The sequence below is a fragment of the Prionailurus bengalensis genome, chromosome D3 (genome assembly GCF_016509475.1).
Source record: "Prionailurus bengalensis isolate Pbe53 chromosome D3, Fcat_Pben_1.1_paternal_pri, whole genome shotgun sequence".
Taxonomy (NCBI): Eukaryota; Metazoa; Chordata; class Mammalia; order Carnivora; family Felidae; genus Prionailurus; species Prionailurus bengalensis.
In genome coordinates this window covers 24,731,732-24,748,836 of record NC_057356.1, presented here as the reverse complement: position 1 = coordinate 24,748,836, position 17,105 = coordinate 24,731,732, and the positions used below count along the sequence as shown (strand labels likewise).

Here is a 17,105-nt window from a genome sequence, read left to right as displayed (position 1 = left end):
TCTGCTAAAGATCCTGAGATGGGAAGATTATCTTGGATTATCAGCGTGGGTCCGATGCCATCGTGAAGGTCCTCGTTAAGAAAGGGGGAGGGGGGGGCGCCTGGGTGGCTCAGTCAGTTAAGCGGTCGACTTCGGCTCAGGTCACGATCTCGCGGTTTGTGAGTTCAAGCCCTGCATCAGGCTCTGTGCTGACAGCTCAGAGCCTGGAGCCTGCTTCCGATTCTGTGTCTCCCTCTCTCTCTGCCCCTCCCCCGTTCATGCTCTGTCTCTCTCTGTCTCAAAAACAAATAAACGTTAAAAAAAATAAAAATAAAAAAAAAAGAAAGGGGGAGGGGGCTCATGGGGCGCCTGGGTGGCCCAGTCGGTTAGGCGTCTGACTTCAGCTCAGATCATGATCTCGCGGTTTGTGAGTTCGAGCCCCGTGTCGGGCTCTGTGCTGACGGCTCAGAGCCTGGAGCCTGCTTCGGGTTCTGCGTCTCACCCTCTCTCGGCCCCTCCCCCGCTCGCGGTCTGTCTCTCTCAAAAATAAATAAATGTTAAAACAATTAAAAAGAAAAAAGCAGTTTATCTTTTCCAGACACATCTCAAGCAGGACCTCTTTAGGTCTTCCTTTCTTGCCTTTTCGTAGACAACGCATTTGAGCCCCTTGGCCCACTTCCTCTGACACTAATTTGGGTGCCTTGGCTCTCAAACAGGTTCCTTGGCAGGAACCCTGCCGGTTCCTCTCCATTCCCTAATGTTTGGCACACAGTAAGCGCCCAATGCTTGCTCACTTGTACAGCCTCCCCTCCTTGGCTGCAAGCCTGAGAGGCCTGGGAGCTCCTCCCACACCCCTGTCCCATGATGGGTCCCAGGCCCAGCAGCTGGCCACAGCTGGAATCTGAACATGCTAAGAAGATTCCAAGAAGCCTCTAGAAGGAGAGAAAAGGAGATGGGGAGGCGGAGCCAAGGGACTGGGGCAGCGGGACAAGGCAACCCCTTCCTCCCCCAGCCCCATATCCCAGGCCCTAAGTCAGAATGAGGCACCCTCGCTCTGTGCCCCATCGGCATGGATGGTCCTGGAAAGAAGCTTCTCCATCCTGCTCACAAGCTCCCCCTGGGTGGCGTTTGGAGGGCTCCAGGGGAGGGGGGTTATGAAGACACCCTTCTCCAAATCGCTGAACAAATAGATGAACACAGGGACACTGAGTTCTGGATCCAGGGCCAGACTTGCCCCAGAAGGTCCACGCAGACAACCAGAGTGGTTCGACTGGAAGAAATGAACGAACACACTGCACACACACCCCCCCCCACCCCCAGCCATGCATCCTGGGCAGGGCCTGGCCCGACTTGTCTCGGCCCTCCGGCAGGGCGGCTGCGACAGGTCAAGACGTGTGGTTAAAGTACTCCCTGGGACCTGCAAAAATGCACTCATCCCGTCGGTATACATTGGATGAACACCTACTGCGTGCCAGGCACCGTGCTAGGCTCTGAGGATCCGGCATAAAACGAAATGGGCAGAGAGAGTAAGGAGGGTGTCGGGACCCCTGGGTGGTTCGTTCCGTTGAGCATCTCACTTCGGCTCAGGTCATGATCTCGCGGTTCGTGAGTTCGAGCCCCGCGTCGGGCTCTGTGCTGACAGCTCAGAGCCTGGAGCCTGCTTCGGATTCTGTGTCTCCCTCTCTGTCCTTCCTCCACTCACTCTCTCTCTCTCTCTCTCTCTCTCAAAATAAATAAAGAAACATTAAACAAAATAATAGTAAATAAAGAGCAAAAGAAGCCCAGGGAAAGTTTTGAGCAAAATCGGAGCCCACCCTCAGAGGAGCTCGAAACAGGTGTTTCCTCGCCTTGGCATTCGCAGACATCTGGGCTTTCCCCCCCAAAAAAAACTCTGCCTCCCCTTCCTGTGGGCAGCTGCTCCCAACTCTTGAATGTTCCTGGCACATTCTCAAAAATTAGAATCCTTGGCCACCCTGTCAAAACGATTAAATCACTAGACACGACACTAAACAAGTCAGGGATGGCGGTGAGAACCACAACACGGCGTAACAAAGAACCCATGGCCGTCTCTCCTCGTATCTGGTCGCCATTTGCGTGGACTGCGCCCCGCCCTGTCCCAGTTCTCTTACATACTTCCAGGGGGAGTTCTGGCTCATGCCAGCAGACACCTCATCTTTCTTTGGGTCAGTTTGACACTGGACTTCACCTCCTGACAACTGTGCTCCTTGCCATTGACCAAGCCTTCTCAGTATGTGCCACGATGAAGCTTGGTTGGCCAGAAGGAGAGGGCGATCCCACTTTAAAGGCCTTCTGGGGAAGGATCCCCAGACATCTGCTGGTGAGTAATGACTTGGGAATCGCAGGGGCCCCTGTTCTTCCCCCAGCTGGGTGCCCCCGGGGTCGATGGCGTGAGTTGTCTGGGCTTCCTCCTCGCTGGGAATTAGATTCACCCACAGAGCTGGGAAGGAGTTGAAGCTGTCCAAGCCGGTGAAGGTCGGCGCACTCATTCTGGAATGATCTCATGCAGCAGTGAGTCAGTGTGGCTGTTGATTCCTCCATCAGACTTCTATCTGCCGCACACCTGGGCCTGCCCTCCAGGGCTTCTCGTGGCTTGGCGCCTGCTGATCTGGCCAGCCTCTCCTCCTCCCACATTCCACCTTTGCTTCCTAATTCCAGCCTCACCAAACCAGCCCACGGTTCCTCTTCATCCTCTGTACCTTTGCACCTGCTGGCCTGGCCATGTGGAACACCATTCCCCTCTTTCTGTCCCTGGCAAATTCATGCTCCATACCCAGCTAAAATGTCCCCTTCTCTGGGAAGCTCGTCAGTGTTGAGCCTGACTCGGATCCTCATCTGTCATTCTGGGGATGACACTCCCCCATCAGACAGGGAGATCCTCCGGGGTGGACTCTGGGGTCTCATGCCCTCACAGTCCACCAGCACCCAGTACCGACAGTCCCTTTGGTCCATGCACTTTAAACTCCTGGGCCTCAGTTTCCTCAGCTGGAGAATGGGATCATCATTTCAGCCTCCCAGCCTTGTGGGGAGCTAGGCGTGTGGAGCTCCACACGGAAGGCGCACAGGTCAGGAGAAGCAAGTGGCTGCCCCTCACAGCAGCCTGGGAGGCCAGAGCAATGCGGACCTCGGCCTAGGGTGGGGGGAGAAAGCAACAATTAGAAGCACAGACCATGGGTCATGGTCTGCTCAGAGCCACCTTCCTCCCTTGTCCTCCCCCGACCCTATGGAGCAGTCCCTGCCAGGCTAACACTCGCTGACCTCATACCACACCGGTCAAGAGACCAAAAGGAGAACTTTGTGCCCAGCCAAGGGCCAGCTGTCCTCACAGGAGTCACGAGGCTCGGCACAGAAAGCTGAACCCAAGGGTAGCCGAGGCTCTCGCCTCCTGCCCTCGGCAAGGCTGACACAGAACGAGGCAGGGCATCCCCAGGTCCTGAGGAAAGGGGTATCCTGGTACCAGGAGCCTCCCACACATCACCTTAAATCCCCACCCTAGGGGCGCCTGGGTGGCGCAGTCAGTTGAGCGTCCGACTTCAGCCAGGTCACGATCTCGTGGTCCGTGAGTTCGAGCCCCGCGTCGGGCTCTGGGCTGATGGCTCAGAGCCTGGAGCCTGTTTCCGATTCTGTGTCTCCCTCTCTCTCTGCCCCTCCCCCGTTCATGCTCTGTCTCTCTCTGTCCCAAAAATAAATAAACGTTGAAAAAAAAAAATCCCCACCCTAGCCCAGTGAGGTATGCGCCTCTAGCATCCCCACTCTACAGATGGGGAAACTGAGGCTGAGTGTTGCGTGATGTGCCCAAGGTTTCACAGGACTTGAACCCACCTCTGTCAGACACTCTGATCCTCCTTGCTTCTAAAACTCAGTGAAAGTTTTTGCGGTCAACGTTGGTAGCCCGGGGACACCCTTCTACACCCCCGCGTTGGGACCGCTTGTTCTCTGGGTGCGGCGAGGAGGCCTTTGGGAAACAGCAAATAAAGACGTGGGTTCTCATCAAGGCCCCTTGGTGCCTCCAGCAAGGGTCCGAGGGCTCCTCCCCTGGGGAGCCCAGCTGAGCCGCCCCCATAACTCGCAGCCTGGACAGAGGAGGCTTGTGCCAAGAGGCTGAGCCCTAGTTGGCCCCTCCTTCTGCCTGGGGTGGGTCAGGACGAGGTGCAAATGCACGCTGTCACCCAGTGACCTGCAATTATTGAGTGCCTACTGTGTTTGCTGCCCAGAGAGTGGCTCTCTGGCACCTCTTCGCATGTGCCCTCGTGGTCCCACCTCCCAGGCTTTTTGCCTGCTGGTCGGATCCCCCCCATCCTCTCAGCAAACACCCACTGATCCTCAGGGACAGGGCAGTACCCAGTCCCTTCTCTATTACCATGTGGGGGAGACAGCCAATCACTAAGTAAGTCAAGATTGCAGGGGGGGGGGGGTGGGGGAAACGAGCTGAGCACCATGCAGAGAGTATGGTAAGTGTACAGTCAGCGGGGACTGCCTGGAGGAAGAGGTCCCTGAGCTGAGAGCTTAGATGAGAAGACGCCGCCATGCAAAGGGCCGAGGGAGGATCCTGGATTGGGGGAGAGGAGTGAGAATGATTTGCGAGGCCCCTGCCCCGCAGTGAGGCTCCATCAAGGTCATTCTCCACGTCTGCTATCTGACCTTCACCATTTGGCCACACCACCCTTCAGCGGCTGGTCTCCCATTGCAAAGCACTTGACAGTTTGTAAGACAGGTTCCTCCTCGAGAGCCTCCAGGCTCCTCACATCTGCCGTAAGAGGCATAGACGAGGAAACTAAAGCTCGGAGGGGAAAATGGCATCCAAGGTCACACAGCCGGTGTCCCCTTCCTCACCTGGGCCCCTGCCCTTCTCCACCTGCCTCGCCATTTTCCCCAGTCGGCAGTGGCTGAGGGACCCCTGCCTGCGTCCCCTCCCAGGCCCACCAGCCTCCCCAGAGGGGAGACAGCTCTGCACCAGCCCATATATAACCCACTCCACGTGCCTTCTCTGCATTAATAAATGGGGAACCAAGGGGTCATAAATCCTGGGGCTGCCAATGTCCCCGGGACCAGCTCTTTCTCTGGCCACGCACTAGTACTTTTTACAACCCATTAATTAGTCCCTCTAATAAAGTTTGACAAAATGATAACTTGCCCATGAAAAGTGTTGTAATAAATACATTTTCCCTAACTTTCAACCATTCGAGCATGGCCGCCTCATAAACCCTCCGCCATGGTTCACTGCCTTATTGTCTCTCTATATTTTTCCATCACCGTGGAAGTTCAGGGCCTGGGGCCTCATGGACTCAGGAGAGGCCTGGGCCTGACTCCGGGTGCCCGGCACCTCCGAGGAGACAGTCATGGGCCGTCCCTCCCCTGCTCACAGACCTGCACTGGCTCCCACCGCCCGGGACAGCGGCTCCTAAACTCAGGGCTCATCTTCCTGAGTCCTGCTTTATCCCTGTGGCCTCGGAACGAACAGCGTCTCTACATTATGTTGTCTTCAAACTGACGCGCTTTGAAAAATTCACTTTGCAAGGATATTTTATCATCAGAAAACTGGAAAAGCAGCGGAACCAGCCCTGAAAAGGAAATAAAAACAAACACGATGAAACAAAACAAAAGCTTGTCACCAAATCCCAGACGACCAGAACTACCGCTTGCCTATGCTCTGAGCCTGCAGCCCGCCTTGTCTCTGTTGGAAAGGGGGGTGGGGGGGGGGGGTCAGCCGGGACGAGAAAGGCGTAAAAGATGCATCAGCATAGAGTTGAGACTTTCTCCTCGGTGTAGCTGGACGGTCTGAAATGGGATTGCAAGAACCTTCTTCCCCCTCGAAGAGTCTCTGTGGTTGAACGCCATGTCCCCAGAGGGTTCCGTTTTGCAGCCAGATTGGTACCCAGGGGGGCCGGGGAGAGGGTGCTGGCTAGAGACGCTATCTGGAAGCAGCAGGTGTATTTGCCATCACCTTCACATGAGCCACCGTCCTTCACGTTGTAGGGAAAGTTGGAAGAACAGCCACTGTTCGTATGAGAGAGTAAGCACCCCAGGGCGTGGTTTGTGGGGAGCAGGCCGGAGGAGTACCAGAACATCACGTGGACCTTCACCGAGATCCGGTTAGGCGTCCGATTCTCTGGGCTCACAGTCCCGAGCCTGCTTGGGATTCTCTCTCTCCCTCTCTCTCTGCCCCTCCCGTGTGCTCTCTCTCTCTCAAAATAAATAAACTTTTGAAAAATGGAATACTTAATGAAGGCATTACCTCCTTCCTGATCACTTTCTGATTACTTAACAAGAAGAAAGTCTCTGGGTATAAAGAAGAAGGAGAGGGAAAAGAAGAAGGAGGAGGAGAAAACAAAGTCTCTGTCTGGTGCCTCCCCTTTGGCTCTGTCCCTTTGTGACAGACGACAAGCAGACCCCGGGCTCGGAGCCCTCCAGGACTGCAGCACCTGGCCGGGTTCTCGCAAAACTGCTCCGTTCTGTTTTCCCTGCATTTTGGTTTAAGGGCACCGACTATTTAGGGCAAGTGAAACGCACTTCTCGTTTACGATAGCAATATAACGTGTCCTTTTAAAATGAGCACCTTTAAGTTAAAAGGACGGGTCGATATAAAGAAGAGCGCCAAATACATGTGAGCACGGGTGGCCGTGAAGCCGAGGAAAGTCGTGAGTTGCAAGGTGAACGGTAGATGTGGGGGCGGCCCTGGCCGAGGGTCTCTCTTGGGGCGCGCGGCTGCCGCCAGCTGCACGGTCCGCTCGTCCCTGAACAACAGCCCCTCACTCCACAGTTTACAAGGGCCCTTCCTAAGCTCAGTCTCAGCTGACGCGTCCCACGGCTAGTGACCCCTCTCCGCAGGCCTCGCCCAGGCCACGTCAGTCACAGGCCGGGACGGGCATTTTACAGGCTCTGCCAAACTGCGCCTCGTCCGTAGCCTAAGAGGAGGGCACGACATGAGCCCAAGCTGCCAGAGAAGGAGACTGAGGCTCAGAGAGGCTGAGGGACATTCCGAAAGCCACAGGGCAGCAGACTTGATTCCTGTGGCTGCTGTAATGAATGACCACCAACTTGGAGGCTGAAAACAGCAGACATGTCCTCTTTTACAGTTCTAGAAGCCAGAAGTCTAAAATCAAGGTGTCAGCGGGGCCAAAGGCTTGCAGGGGGGTGGGGGCCTTCCTGGCCTCCTCCAGCTTCTGGAGGTCCCCAGGCCTTCCTCCGTGTGTGACTCTGTCCCTCCAGCCTCTGCCTCTGCCTTCACATGACCTCCTCCTCTGTGGCATCTCTCCTTCTGTTTCTGAGGACACCTGCCATCGGTTTTAAGGGCCATCTTAACCCAAGTGGATCTCATCTCAGGATCCTTAACTTAATTACATCTGCAAAGACTCGTTTTCCAAACAGTTACATTCGCAGGATCTAGGGACCTCTTTCGGGGGCACCACCATTGCACCCACTGCAAGCGGGGTGAGGATTGATACTCTGAGCGGAGGGTTCTGGATCTCCCTACTCTAGATGCGCGCGCGCACACACACACACACACACACACAGGAGCCCACCCCTGTTGCCCGTCCCACCACCTTCAGGCCCCTGTTTAATTAGGACAGAAGACTGAACTCTGCTCAATGATACCAGCCTCAACCCACCCACCTGCCTGGGGACCCATCTCTTTGAGGAAATTTATGGCCATAATTTAGTGGGTGAATTACGGCTGCCGGCACCCGTGCTGTGAGACTCGCCCGGGCACATTAAACCCACCCGCTGCCGCCCCTCCACGCCGGAGCCGCCTTCGGAGAGCCCGTAAAACAGGGGGTGGCAGAGAACGGGGGCCCCCGTGGGAGCCCCGCGGAAGGCCCGGGACCGCAGCTGCTTCCGGAACTGGGCACAGAGACCCGGGTCCCTGCCCAAGGGTTCCGTGGCTGGTTAAACTGTGGCGGGTCGTGTGCCCATTCTGGGTGCCAGCAGCCTGGCACGTGTCGTGCGTGGAGCAGTAGCACTGGCACATCCACCGAATGGTTACAGGCGCAGGGACCCGGGGCCCCGCACTGCACGCAGACCCACATGTCAGCAGCCGCCCCCACCGAGGGATGTGTGAGCACAGTCACGTCTGAGAAGTGCTGGCGGAAAGCGCGGGTCGCCGCACAGCCCGTGCAAGCCCCGTGCACCTGTGAGGTGGCCCCAAACCTCTTGCGGACTTTCCTTCCTTTTATTTTTAATGTCTTTTTTATTTGGGGGATGTTTTTTAATGTTTTTTTTGTCTTTTTAATTTTTCAATTTTTTTAAATCTTTTTAATTGTTTTCATGTTTTCTTATTTTTAAGAGAGACAGACTGCCAGCCGGAGAGGGACAGAGAGTGAGGGAGACACAGAATCCAAAGCCTGACGAGGGCTGGAGCTCACAACTGACAGATCCTGACCTGAGCCGAAGGCCGAAGTTCAACCGAGCGCCCCTCCCCCCGCTTTTTTTTTTTTTTTAAATTAGCGCTGCCAGTGTCAGAGGTTAAGAAGCTCCAGACACTTTCAGTGATAAGGTTTCCTAGTGCCGTTAAGACAGCCAGACGGATCCGATTTTTTTTATTTCCTCCGAGCTGAGCTTTTAAAACGTTGAGGACCAAGGAAACCCTATTTCGCAGAGGTCAACACACAAACCCCCCTGTCCTGGAGCCTTGACTAGATTGAAGACAGAGGTAAATGAAAGCAATGACAATAATGATAATAAGGCCTCTGACCACAAGAGAAGGCGTGCAAACCCACGCCAAATAACCTCCAACCACCGAGGCAGGAGGCCACACAAGCCGAACTGGGGCGAGGGAAGTTTGCAGAGGCTGCTGGAGCGGGCTGGCGAAATCCAGGAAGACTCCCTGGAGGAGAGGAGTCTCTCTTCCCCTGGCCTCAGGGCCCTCTACCCTTCCTGTGGTGACTGACACACAGGCCTTCTCTCTGCCAGGCTGCAGCCTGGGCCTGGGTTTGCGGGCTCCCGCTTTGCATAAGTTGCCCTCTGCCACTCTGTTCAGTCTCCTGGAGCTCAATCCAGGCAAAGATGCACTCAGAAGTGAAGTTTCAAATTAGGTTGTTTGGAATTCCTAACCGGTGCAATTAACAGATCCCAAACACTGTTAATTATGTTTCCCGTGGCCCGTGTACACAGAGGCCGATCGATCGGCCCCGGGCTGCCAATTACGGAGGCATCACAGCCTCCAGGCTCCTGGGGAGGGGTGCGCAGGGAGGTGACAAGGCTTGGGTGCCGGTGGGGGGCGGGGGTGAGCCTCTGGGGACTTGTACCGGAGCGAGGCTTCACACAGACCCACCTGGTCATCTTTGAGGGGCGGCTGGCTCAAGAGGGACAGAGTAGGGACACCAAGACCCAGAGAGCAGGGTACCATGAGGCCGCTTCACGTGGGAGGAAGAAAGTGACCTGATTTCTTTTTTTTTTTTTTTTAAGTTTACTTATTTATGTTGAGAGAGAGAGAGAGAGAGAGAGAGCACGAGCAGGGGAGGGGCAGAGAGGAAGAGGGAGAGAGAGAATCCCAAGCCGGCTCCCTGCTGAGCGTGGGGCCCCATGCAGGGCTCAATCTCATGACCGCGAGATCATGACCCGAGTTGACACCAAGAGTCTGACATTTACCCGACTGAGCCGCTCAGGCGCCGCTCAAACGACCCGATTTCCGTGCATACTGTTGTATGCGAGCAGCAGAGTGTGAGAGGTGTGTGTGCAGGCACACGCGTGTCCAGATGTCGCTGTGGGTACACGTGTGCAAGCGCGTGCAGTGCCGTGAGCAGAGGGTGCATTCCGGAAGCTGTGGGTGTGAACACTCGCGTCTGAGAGCACGATGTGGTGAGTGGTGGAGATGGGTGGGGGCCTGTGTGTGTGTGTGTGTGAGAGAGAGAGAGAGAGAGAGGCGGTGAGAAAGCGAGCGTGCAGATGCCAGCCGCAGGAGGGGTCGTGTTCACAGGAGGGAGGGAGGTGCACACGGCTGGAAGAGGGTGAGGAGGTGCGAGCGGAGGGCGCCCAGATGGTCAGGCAGTTAAGCCTCGGACTCGGTTTCCGCTCAGCTCAGGATCTCACGGTTTCCTGTTGGAGCCCCGGGTCAGGCCTGCTTGGGATTCTCTCTCTCTCTCTCTCTCTCTCTCTGCCCCTCCCCCACTCATGCTGTCTCTGTCTCTCACAAGATAAATAAACTTAAAACAATGAAATTATTATTTTTTAAAAAAAAGGAGGTGTGAGGGATGGGCATGGGGGGGGGGTAAGGTGAGCAGGTGCTGAGAGCGGGAATCGGTGGGAGCACGCGCGTTCGCAGGGGGCTCTCCGTGCGCATGTGCGCACGCACCGCCTCACTATTAGGCGTAGACCTCCCCTCCCCACCCTCCTCCACCCCCACCCTCCCCCCGGAAGGGTGACACTTCCCCGCAGTCCTGGTGACCGCGTGCTTTGCTGCGGACAAGAGACTGTGAAGATGCCCTCTGTTCCCTTTGGGGCGGAGCTCGAAGAGCCAGGCTATGATGCTCCCTTATCCTCTGCCACCACCGCGGGAAGAGACAGTCCTCGCTGCCAGCCAGGGGGGAGGGGGAGGGGGAGCAGAGGCCACGCCCACGCGTGCTGGAGAGCGCGGTCGGGGGGCGGGAACCGGCCGCTGCTGTTGCGCTGCGGTGCTGGGGCGCAGGGCTGCTGGGGCTGCGGTGTAATCCAGCCCCCGCTGACCGTGTCCATGTGCGCGGGGGGACGTCGGGGTGAGCAGGCGAGACAGGGTGCGTGTGCGTGAAACGTCTGTTGCCCCGGCGGTCGGGGTGTTGGGGGTGTTTGTTACAGCCGCCTGACCCAGCGCATGCCGGCTGATGCAGGGACCGAGTGTCCTCGCGGCTGCAGGGACGGGGGAGAATTAAGGGGCGCGTGAGAGTGTGTGTGACGATGCCCGCGAGAGGGAGACGTTGGGAGGGAGGAAGTGAGGCCACTGTGAGGGACACCTCTCCCCCTCTCCGCCCCCCACCGCCATGTGCCTGCTCTGTCCCCGGGGCCCCAGGTCAGGCAGGGGTCAGGATCGGCACCCTGCCACACGGGGACTAGCCGCACCTGCGCTCCTTCCTCTTTACCTCGGAAACTTGTCTTGAATCTCTCAGCTCCTTCTCCCTGTCCTGCTGCCTCGTCCCTCCCTCCAGCCACCCTCGTCTCCATCTGGAGGGTACAGCTGCCTTCCTGTCTGGCTGCCCCCCACCCAGGCTTTTCTCCACGCAGCCATCTTTCCAAACCCAAATTGGACCCTGTCACTCCTTTGTTTCAAAGCCTTCAGTCGTTCCCTGTGGCCCCATTACCCCCTCCTTCCCATGGCTAGCACCCTCAGCCTATGTTCCGTTCAACCTGTCAGGAGGCTTACACCTCCTCTCCCCTCGGGCCCTTTGCACATGCTGTTCCCTCCTCCCAGAATGCTTGTCCCTTATGCTCTTTCCCTAGTTCACCTCTCAGCCGCCGCCTCCTCAGGGAAGCCCTCCCTGATACACACTCTCGTCCCTCCACATGTCTCGCTTTTGAAGCACCATATGCTCACGTCATGAACTTCGTCTCTCCCGGGAGTCTGTGGGCTCCTGGTTGGGCCAGGGCCTGCCCCGCCTGGCCACTGCCACCGCCACTGCCTGGCACATGGTAGGCACTTGATAAATGTTTGTGAGTGAGTGCAGGAATTAGTGAATGGGGCAGCCTCTCCATCTTCTCTGGCAGGCAGGGCTCTCGGGCCTCTGGGGGCAACTAGCAACGACTGAGCCCCTCCATTCAACACAGAACGGAGATACGATCTGTGTTATTCTCCCTCGTGAGGGCAGGTGTCCAGCCTGAACTCGTCATGAGGCAGCTTCGCATAGCAGAGCAGGACACATAGGTCACTCTCCGGGGTGGGTTCGACTTAGCCAGCCTTTCCCAGGTTCCTGCAAGTGGCCAGGAGCACCAGGAGCCAAAGGCTGGAGCACTCCAGCCCCATCCCCGAAGGGACAGACCTCATGTGCTCTCACGGGGGAGAGGGGGTGAAGGGTCCAGGCAAGGAGTGGGGATGTCCGGCCTCAGCCGGCAGGGCAGGCTTGCACAGGATGGCGTCCCTTCTACTAGACCCGGAAGGACAGGAAAAGGATTATTACACAGGACAAAAGCGGGGAGGGGCGGAAGGGTATGTGTTCCAGGTAGGGGCAGAGCATGAGCGAGATCTGGGAGCCAAGAAACTGATCTGCTCGAATCCCAGCTCTACCAGTGCAGAGATCGTATGGGTACCATCCACCTTTGTCATCCCCAGAGCCTAGCACCGTAGCAGGTGCTCTAAAACTGTGGAGGAGGGGAGAGAGAAGTTTATTGCTCCACAAGGCTTTTCTAAGTCAGTCCTCAAGCGCTGAGCTCAGACCGTGGTTCTGTCGTTTATCAGCCTTGTGTGCTGGGGCAGGTCACTTACCTCTTTGTGACTCAGTTTCCTCATTGGTAACATGAATACGAGGTTCACAGGCCGCTGGGATGGACACCTGCCTCCCCACCACCCATCCTCTCTTCCAGGATCTGCACTCTGATTCTTCCTCGGGGACCATCCTCCCGCCTCCTGCAGTCAGTGAAGTTTGAGAGAGAACCCTTCCCCCAGCTATCTCAAGGGCACAGGACCCAGGCGTGGCCAATCGAAGAACGCCACCCCCTGGTCTTATGATTGGTTCAGGAACGTGCATGTAACCCAAGTGCAATCAGTGATAATGAGCTCTGGAACTTGTGCTTGAACTGTTGGGAAAGAGTTATTTTGGTCTGTTCATGGGGTTATTTGTGTTTGTGTGTTTGGGGGTGGGAGTGAGGGAGTTTCTGCTACAGTTCTGAGAGAATAAGATAGCTCTGGAACTGCCCAGAGTCCTGTAAATAGAGCCTGCTTGAAGACGAAAGCAGAGTCAGGAGAAGCCAAGTCCTAATGACATTATTTGAGCACCTGGATCCAGCTATGCCTGAAGGTGGCCTTGAGCTTTTTGGTGCCTAGCACATAATAAGTGTGATACAAATAGTGGCTGTTACTAGCAGCATAGAGTCTGGTAGACAGTAGGTGCTTGGCAATGTTAGTTCCTTTCTCCTTTCACTCCCATGCCCCTGAAAACATTGTAGAATTACTGCCATCCCTCTTTCTGCCGATTACAAATGCTTCACAGTGCATCGTGGGGCCCCGTTCAGGGCATGAGCAAAATGTGTTAATGACGGAACGTCTGTCAGAGCATTTTCCCATCAAGCTGTTCTTCTTCCCCCACTGAAGACACTCAGGGGACAAGACAGATGCTGAAAATAATGAGGCCCAGAGCTGCCATGATCTCTGCCTGGCAAATTCACAGCTTCCAGACATTCAGGGCCTGGGACAGCCTCGGGGTGGGGAGAAGGGGGATAGGGAACCTCAGAGGTATTCGGGTGCTGACACGTCTCCATCACGCCAACCGTGGGTGCTAGGGACCGAGGGCTGAGGGCACGCCCCAATCTGCGGGGGTAGTCGGGCTATGAGTGCATTTAGTGTATGCCTGCTGGATGCTCGGATGCTGGGGGTACCGTGGTGAGTAGCACAGAGCCCTGCCTTCACTCAGGGCTGAGTCTAAAGGAAAAGACGGGCAGGTCAGCAAGCAGTCCCAGGAAGGAGTGTGGGGGAGCCATGGTTCCGCATGGGGAGGGAACAGAGAAGGCTTCCTGGGGGTTGTTTGTGAGCTGAGTTGAGCCTTAACAGATGAGGGGAAGGGGTGGAGAGAGGCTCCCGCTCCGGGCAGGAGGAGGAAAGGAGGCAAGGAGAGAAATGGGGATGCTCCAAGTACATCAGGGCCTAACAGACCTCGCTAAGGAGCGCAGGTTTTAACTGGGGCACTAGGGAGCCATGGAAGGGCTAGGAGCAAGGGCTGGCTGGCCTGACTGGATTGGGGTTTAAGAGAAATCTCTCCAACACCGTAGGGCAATGTAGAAGGAGAGATCCTGGAAGCCGTTAGACCCCTTCAAGTGAGTGATCTTGGGGGCAGAATGACACAACAGATTCCAGGGGCAGAAGCAGCAGCCTGGCGGGGGGGGGCGCGGGGGGAGATCCGAGGCAGGGTGGGAAAGGAGGCCCAGGGAAAAGATCTCAAGCTCAAGGCCTTGCCTCTTACGACCAGGCCGTAAAGTTCCTCCTCTGGAAAGCGGGGCTGAATAGTATGTGCCCTGCCAGACTCAGAGGGTTGGCATGAAAACTATGTGCAGGGATGACTGGGACAGTGCCTGGAAAAGGGTAAAGCAGCAGAAAGCAATATTCCTCGGTAAAGGGAATAAATACTTTGCCGGCTGTAAGGTCTCTGTTGCTTGTAGCACAAAAGCAGCCACAGATCGATACACAAATCAATGGGCGTGGCTGTGTTCCAATAAAACTTGATTTCTTGGCCCGCGGGTTGGAGCTGGCCAACTCCTGGTTTAAAGTGATATGCAGTGGGGTGCCTGGGTGGCCCAGTGGTTAAGAGACCAACTCTGGATTTCCGCTCAGGTCGTGATCTCACAGTTCGTGGGTTCGAGCCCCACACCAGGCTCTGCACTGACATCACGGAGCCTGCTTGGGATTCTGTCTATCCTCTTTCTCTCCCCCTTCCCCTGCTTATGCTCCCGCGCTCTCTCTCTCTCTCTCTCCCTCCCTCCCTCTCTCAAAATAACTAAACATTTAAAAAATAAACTGATATGCAGATACCAAGCCTTCCTTTTCACCCTGGACATATCCTCTGTCTGAGCTCTTCCTACGTAAAGAAAGCTCTTCCTACTTTCTTCATCTCCATAGCCCGGAGGCAAAGAACATCCTGTTCCCTGGGCACCCATTTTATAGATGAAAAGGGGAAGAAGAAGGGGAACTTGCACTTAACTGGCACTTCAGGGGTGTTTTATTAACCGTTTATGAGGTAAATGACAGGACCTTGGAGATCCAATCCTTGGATAGCACCCATACCCCCAGTGGCTAATCCCACACCCGTGGCAGACATCACTAATCAATCCCAGCACGCTTTTCCAGAGAGCAGCGAGTTGGCTTCCAGATTCTCAAGTCAGCATCCCGGGCAGCCACCTCCAATCGAGGTCGACAACTGAGAAGAAATGGGATTGAAGTTCAACCTGCCTATGTTGTGGATGAAGGAATGGGAAGAGGGGCTCTCGGGAGGAGTCTCTGGGCCAGCTGGTACCGTCTGGCTGCCCGCTTTACCCAGCCGCTCCAGAAGCTCCAGAGCAGCCCTCATCCAGCTGGGCAGGGCGGGGGTGCCAGGGAGGAGCACAGCTGGGCAGCTGGCACGGGCTCACCCCAGTGCTTCCCGGCCCATCCGCGCCGTGATCGCTCTCTTCTCCGCCCGCCTGCTCCCTACAGCTGCTCTTTTGAAAGCCCCGCATGGGAAGCTGTTGATGTGGCTCTCTGTTCCCTTTTCAGACCATTGTCGTCTCTTTGGCGCCAGCCGTGGTCTTCTCTTGGCCGCTTAATTAACAGTATTATTAATGCTCAGAGGAAAGATCGCCCAGAGCCTTTCTCATAGCAACTCTCGCTTGGGAGTACGAGCCGCAGGCAGACAGGAAGCAGGGGCCGGTGCCAGGAGATGCCCCCTCCCCACCTCCGGGGCCCTTCACTTGCCAATGCCCAGCTGGGCCGCTCGGCCCCACCTCCCCCCACCCCCCAGGGCAGCCAACGAAGGCGGGAGGGACGCAGAAGCGGCTTGCGGCAAACCTGTGTGCAGGTAACCAGGGCTGATGGGTAAACCCTGTTCTGAGCTATGGGTGTAAGCCTTAGGCAAGAGTCATGAGAGCCCAGCCCCAGGTTGGGCTCAGAAACCAACACTTGTGTTCTCACCAGCCCCATGCGGAGAAGAAACAGAAAGAACAGATGGAAATCACGCCCAGTAGCTGTGTGACCTTGAGCCAACCCACCACTGTCTCTGTGCTCGGGTTCCTCTTGTGTAAAGGAGTTTACAATGCATGCGGTCCTGGGCCAAGCCGCCCGTGCGCAAAATCGCACCCAGGCCTTGTTCTGGCAATCTCCTACTATGTAACAGATCACCCCAAAATTTGGGGCAGGGGCTCAGCAGAGATGGCTCACCTCTGCGCCTCCCAGCATCAGCTGAGGCAGAACCACGACTGAGTAGAGGGTCAACTTGGTCCATTCGCTCCGCTGACAGATCGGTCCTGGTTGGGAGCTCGGCTGGGGTCTCCCAGCCTAACCCTAGATCTAACCCTCGCCTAACCCTAACTCTAACCACGTTCCTAGCCACGGGCTGCCCGAGGTTCCTCGGAACGCGGTGGCCGGGGTTCCAGGAAGGAGCCTCCCAAGAGAACCAGTCTCAAGTGCGTGGCATTTTTACGACCTAGCCTTGGAAGTCACAACGTCACCCGCACTGTTACCCTGTCGGTCCAGGCAGTCGCACATGCCCACCCAGGTTCAAGGTGAGAGGATTTAGACTCTACCTTTTGATGAGGGAGTGGTGAGCTCCTACCAGGGCACAACGGACGAAAAACATTGTCACGACCATCTTTGGAAAATACGGTCTGTCGCGTTCTTCAAAACAACCGCGAGGTAGGTACGGATATCACTATCCCCATTTCACAGATTAGGAAAATGAGGTTCAGAAGAGGTTAAACAATCTGCCCAAAGTCACACGGCCAAGTGGCTGAGCAGAGATTTGGACACGGGCAGTCTGACTTCAAAACTTAGGGCTTTCGTACTCTTTTCTTTTTTTCTTTTTTAGCTGCGAAGCATTTTTTTTCTGATAAAATCTTCTAGGGAAGATCTGTGAAAGGCGGAGGTGGAGGGGACAAAGTAAGCGAGGGCCCTGCTGTGGCCTCCATGTTCTCAGGACCCCAAATTCCCAAGAAACTGTCTGAAAGCCCCCAGGTAAGCTTCTCCCCAAGTCCCATCTAGGCAACGAGGAAACCTCATCCATCATCTAGCTGGTCCACCCGTTCCTCATCCCTGGGTCCATCGTCTTGTTTTATGGGCCTCCTGAGTCTCTGATTCTCCTCCACGATAATCCTCACGACCCAGGTTGCTTATCCTAGCCCCATCCCCCATCCCATCTCCTGGTTCTCATTGGAGGTGATGTGGGTTTGTGGGGTTTCTCTAATGTTTATTTACTTATTTTGAGAGAGAGAGAGAGAGAGCACGCATGCGAGTGGGGGAGGGGCAG

The 17,105-nt window shown here is 56.0% G+C and overlaps 1 long non-coding RNA gene across 1 annotated transcript; it reads left to right on the top strand.

The window, feature by feature from the left end:
• The first annotated feature begins 10,931 nt into the window (after positions 1-10,931).
• Positions 10,932-12,713, top strand: LOC122469989. Its single transcript, XR_006293795.1, has 2 exons — positions 10,932-11,595; positions 12,359-12,713. It is a non-coding gene; the product is annotated as an uncharacterized LOC122469989 (long non-coding RNA).
• Positions 12,714-17,105: the final 4,392 nt, after the last annotated feature.